A 6,013-nucleotide genomic window follows, 5' to 3' on the forward strand; every position below is an offset into this window, starting at 1 on the left:
GAGCAGCTGGGTAGCGGGGAGCGGGGCGCGGGGCGCGGGGTGCTGGAAGACGTCGGCGCGCAGAATGTTCGCGCGCGCATTTCTCTGGCCTGTTGCTATTCCAGCCCTGGAACATTCGCTTCGGAAGGTTTTCTGGTCTCGCTTAAACTTACGAACGGACAAATTTCTGATCCTTGGAAATTGAGTTGGAAAATATAGGGGGAGGGAGTAGGGCAAGCCCCTTCTCCCCCAAATGCTCGCCCACTCATGTTCTCTCAACACCGTTGTGTCCGGGTTTCACAGATGGGGAAAAAAACCAAAGTCTATCCTTTCCCATCCTTTGAGAGAATGAAGGGATTTCCAATTCTCCCTACCCCAGGGACTGGCCAGGAACATTTAATGACAGTGCCTCCTATGAACACAGACTAGGCACCTGTGCCTCCCCTAAAGGCTTACTGTGGATACTTGGCTCAGCGATAACTGATATGCTTGCCTAATTCCCCACCGGATTCGACCCTGCAAGGAAGGTGACCCCAGCGATTAGTAAGTGTTCCTGTGCAGTACAAGGAAGCTAATACAGAGCACTTATAAAGGGAGCATTTATAAAGCACTTAAAGTCGCCTCAACAAAGATCTGTATTGGGCTCTGTGTGCACCTACGCTAAGAATTTTTGCGGCACCTGCTCTCTACCCCACCCTGCAGCTTCTGGGCATTACATTTCAGTTCTTTGCCCACACACACCCCACACACACCCCTAAGAAAGGCCTATTTTTCCAAAGGAGCATTTATTGGGTACTAGGGGTGCTTAGCTTTGATGAGGAGAGAAGGAAGGCCAGGTCAAGCTGGACACCACCCTGAATCCAAGAGCTAAGGAAAACGGATTCTAACAAGATTAATGCCTGTCTCTATGGAGTGAAGGAAGTCATGCCCACTCACCCAGTGGTGTACCTTTCTGTTAAACAAAAGGGTGGGATTAGCAATTCTTGGCTTGGAAACACCAATGGCAATTGAAGAGAAATGTAGTCTCTCTCTCTTTTTCTTTCTTTCTTTTTTTTTTTTTTTTTTTTTTTTTTGAGGTGTGGGAGCATGGAGCTCAGGGCTTTGTGAATGCTAAGCAAGTACTCTACCTCTAAGCTACACCCCCAACCCGTTCTCTCTTATTGCACCCCCCACCATCCCACCCACATCTGGGAATTGAACTTGGGGCTCTCTACCACTAAGCTACATCCCCAACCTTTTCTATTTTTCTTTCTTTTTTCTTTTCTTTTCTTTACTTTTTTTTTTTTTTTTTTTTTTTTTTTTTTTTTTTTGAGACAGGGTTTCCTAATTTGTCCAGACTGGCCTCAAACTTGTGATCCTTCTACCTTGGCGAACCAATTACAGGTGCCCACACAGCTGCTAATAATGTCTTTCTATGTCAAAAGGAAGGCCTAGGCAAACAGATGCTTTGTGTTGTTAGGGGGTCTTAATTCTTCCCTTAACTTTCATGGTTTTGATTTTTCTGTTTTTCATCTTGATGCTTTTGAAGAACACGGGCCAGTTCTTTGGAAGAATGTCCTTCATTTTAGGTTTATCTGATGTCTCCTCATGATTAGATTCAGATTACATATTTTGGGCAGGAATTCCACAGAAGTGACACTGTGTTCTCAGTGTATCAGTAAGCACAAGGTATTGGTTAATCCCCAAATTGTTGGTATTAGTTTTAGTCATTTGGTTTAAGTGATGGCTTCCAGGTTTCTGCAAGGCAAATATATTTTTCTTTTCTTTCTTTTTCTCAGGACTGGGGATGGAACCCAGGTGGATTCCACTAATGAACTATATCCCCAGCCTTTTGTATTCTTTGATAGAATGTCTTGCTAACTTGCTGTGGCTGACCTTGAACATGTGATCTTGCTGCCTCAGCCTCCCTAGTCCCTGGGGTTACATGTTTGTGCCATTGAACCTAGTTTTATTTTCCATTTGTATTTAGTATCTTATAGAGATGATGATGATGATGATGATTTTGGTACTGGGTGTTTAATCCAGGGGCACTTTAACTCTGAGTACATCCCTGCCTACCCCCACTTTTTTTTCTGAATTGAGATCGGGTCTCCCTATGTTGCTGAGGGCCTTGCAAAATTGCTAAGGCTGGCCTTGAAATTGCTACCATCTTCTCTCAGCCTCCTGAGTTGCTGGGATTTTGTTTTGTTTTTTAAGGATTTTGCTATGTTACCCAGGTTAGCCAAGATACTTTGAAACTATATAACTATGCAGTTTTTTTCTCAAACTTCAACTTACAAGTTTAGCATCAGGTGTGGTGGCACACACCTGTAGTGCCAGCTACTTAAAAGGGTGAGGCAGGAGGATCACTTGAGCTGAGGAATTCAAGGCCAGCCTGGGCAACATAGCTAGACTCAATCTAAAAATAAAAAAAAAAATAAAATAAAAGCTTATTAACCTTTGATGGTTCTTGCCTGAATTTCTACTCTGATAGTAGCCAAATGATGATTTATTTAATTTTTTTTTCTATCTGTGATGTTTACTGAGGCATCGTGTCAGAAAATCCACTAGGCAGTAGTAAATATGACCCTAGGTGGAGGAAAAATCTGAGGTGATCCTGTTGTTAAGAATTAATGTGTTATGGTTGCGGCTGTAGCTTAGTGGTAGAGCGCTCACATAGCATGAGTGAGGTACTGGGTTCGATCCTCAGCACCAAATAGATAAATAAAATAAAGGTTAAAAAAGGAATTAATACTTTAGCCAGGCACACCTGTAATCCCTGTGACTCAGGAGATTGAGGCAGGAGGATCATGAGTTCAAAGTCAGCTTAAGCAATTTAGCAAGGCCCTAAGCAACTCAGTGAGACCCTGTCTCTAAATGAAATATAAAAAAGGGCTGTGAGTGTTACTCCGTGGTTAAGTCCCCTGGGTTCAATCCCCACTACCAAAAAAAAAAATTGACACTTCACAAGTAGATCAGATCACCCAAAAGTGATAGAAAGAGAAGAGGAGGGTAGAGATGGAAGGAAGACAGATACTATCAAAGTAAGTGATACACATGTAGGAGCTCATCACCATGAATCCCATTCTTTTGTATAATTAACATGCACTAATTGCTGGGTACAATGGTGCAGGCTTGTAATTCCAGTGTCTTTGAAGCCCGAGGCAGGAGGATCTCAAGTTTGAGGCAACTTAGGGAGACCCTGTCTCAAATGAATTAAAAAAAAAAGTAACTTTTTGGGAGAGCCAGTGTGAGAGCCACTGAGTTCAACCCCCAGTACTGCCAAAAAATTATAATAATAATTAATAATTAGAGGGCAGGCAGGGGCAGTATACCAACTGCAGGAAACCACAGTTTGGTTTCAAATGATTTTTTAAAAACTTGTATAGCTAGAATTTTACTGTGAGGAAGAGTTTTCCTACCTCCCTCACTTCCTACCACCCTCACTTCTATTTGTTGGAGAGTAGGGGGTGAGTAATGGGGATTGAACTCGGGGTCAGGCTAAGTTGTTTAGGGCTTCGCTAAATTGCTGAGGCTGGCCTCCAACTTGTCATCTTCCTGCCTCAGTCTCCTGAGTCACTGTATATCTTTTTTTTCTTTCCCTGAACATATATATATATATATAATTTTTGCAGGGCTAGGAACTGAACCCAGGTCTTTGTACTTGCAAGGCAAGTGCTCTATCTCTGAGCCACATCCCTAGCCTCAATAAGCATACTTCTTTAAATTTTGGTAAAATAAACCTAACATAAAATTTACCATCTTAACCATTTTTTTTTGTACCAGGGTTTGAACCCAGGGGCATTTAACCCCTGAGCCATATTCCCAGCCCTTTGTTGTATTTTATTTTGAGACAGGGTGTCACTGAGTTGTTTAGGGCCTTGTGAAGTTGCTGAGGCTGGCTTTGAACTCTCGATTTTCCTGCCTCAGCCTCCTGAGCTGCTGGGATTACAGGTGTGTGCCACTGTGCCTGAAATCTTAACCATTCTGAAGAGTATATTTCAGTGGCATTAAGGACATTCACATTGTTCAAACAACACCACCCTTCATCCCCAGAACATTTTTTATCTTCTCAAATTAACTGACTTCCCCTTAAACCCTAATGCCCCATTCCACCTGCTCCCAGTCCATGCAACCCCATTCTACTTTCTAAGAATTTGACTAATCACCTCACAGAATCATAAAATACTTGTAGTTTCGTAACTGGCTTATTTCACTTAGCATGATGTCCTCATGTTTCATGCATGTTGTAGGACATGTCCTTCATTTTTTTAAGGCTCAATGATATTCCTTCGTAGATATATTCCACATTTTGTTTATTCATTCGTATGTCAGTGGACACTTGGATTGCTTCCACCTTTTTATCATTGAGAACAATGTTACTCTGAGCACAGGTGTGCAAATATCTCTTTAAGATCCTGATTTCAATTGTTGTACATGTATACCTGGTAGTGGGATTGCTGGATCACATAGTAGTTATATTTTTAACTTTTTTTTTGCAGTGCTAGGTATAGAATCCAGGTCCTCATGCATACTAGGCAAACACTCTACCATTGAGCCACTTCCCTAGCCCCTATTTTTAGACTTTTGAGGAAGTTTCATACTGTTTTTCATAGCTGCTGCACCATTTTACTTTCCCAGTAACAGTAACTTTCTCCTATCCTTGTCAATTTTATTTATTTTTAAATGTGAAACATTGAGATAGTTTTAAAAGTCAGAACTAAACCAAAAAGTATTCTCAGAGAAGTATCACTTCTCTTTCTCCTTTCTCCTATCCCACTCCCTTTTTTTTAATTTTTGTGGTGCTGGGGATTGAACCCCAGGGCCTTGTACATGCCAGGCAAACTCTCTACCACTGAGCCATGTCCCTGGCCCACGCCTCCCAACCATTACTCTCAAGGAACCAATCTCACTAGTTTCTGCTTTATCTTTCCCGTGTTTCTTTTTTGTAATGATAAACAAATACATGTATATTTTCTGTCATCTTATTTCTTATAGGAAGGTTTGCATACTATATTTATTTGTTTGTTTACTTACTTTTTTTTGAGATAGGATCTCCCTCTATTGCCCAGGCTGGCCTCAAGGTCTTGGGCTCAAGCAATCCTCCTGCCTCAGCCTCCCCAGTACTTAGGACTGTAGGTACACACCAATATGTCTGTCTTCTATACACACTTTTTTGCACTTTGCCTTCTTTGATTAACAGTAGTCAGTTCATAGATTTCTTTCTCAGTCGTTTTACAGCTGCATAGGAGCCATTGTGTGAATGTTCCACAGTTTATTCAACTACTGGGTGTGTAGGAACTGGTATTGTTTCCACTATTTTGTCATAAACCATGCTGCAATGAATAACCTCGTGTGCATGTATTTCCACATAGATGGAGGTGTCTCTTCACAGTAAATTGCTGAGTGGGATTGCTGGTGCAAAGGAGAAAAATGTATTTTTGTTAGATGACAAACCCTCCTCCATTAGTGTGATAAAAGGCCCTTTAAAAAAAAGTATGCTCAAGGCCCTGGGTTAAATCCCCAACATCACAAAAAACAGATAAGTAATAAATAAACAAATTAAATGAAAAGCACAAAGAAGAAAAAAGCTGTTCTTCACAAAAGAAACCAGTCTTTCTTGTGGCCATCCAATAGTCCATGTTGGTTTTAAGATTGAGGGATTTAATTTCACAAAGACTGGTTTTTACAGAGTGATTTATTTCACATTGTTGGAGACTCGGCTGGTGGCTCCACCCTCCACATAGGACCTCATCCAGCCATAGGAGCTTGCTATTTTACAAAGGTTGCAACTGAGGCTCCAATGTGATAAACTGTTGATAAGCAACCCAAGGGGCTAGATATATGTGACTCAAAGCTTGTTGGGGCTGGGCATGTATCTTAGGAGTACCACACTTACCTGGCAAATGCATGCAGCCCTGGTTCCATCCCCAGCAACACACACACACACACGCACACACACACACCAAACACACAGCTATAGAGATTAATCATTTGTTTCTTTGTGAGATCCCAGATCTTCCAGAAAATTTGGTGCAAACTAAGATTCTCAGTG

The sequence above is a fragment of the Sciurus vulgaris genome, assembly GCF_902686455.1.
Source record: "Sciurus vulgaris genome assembly, chromosome: X".
Taxonomy (NCBI): Eukaryota; Metazoa; Chordata; class Mammalia; order Rodentia; family Sciuridae; genus Sciurus; species Sciurus vulgaris.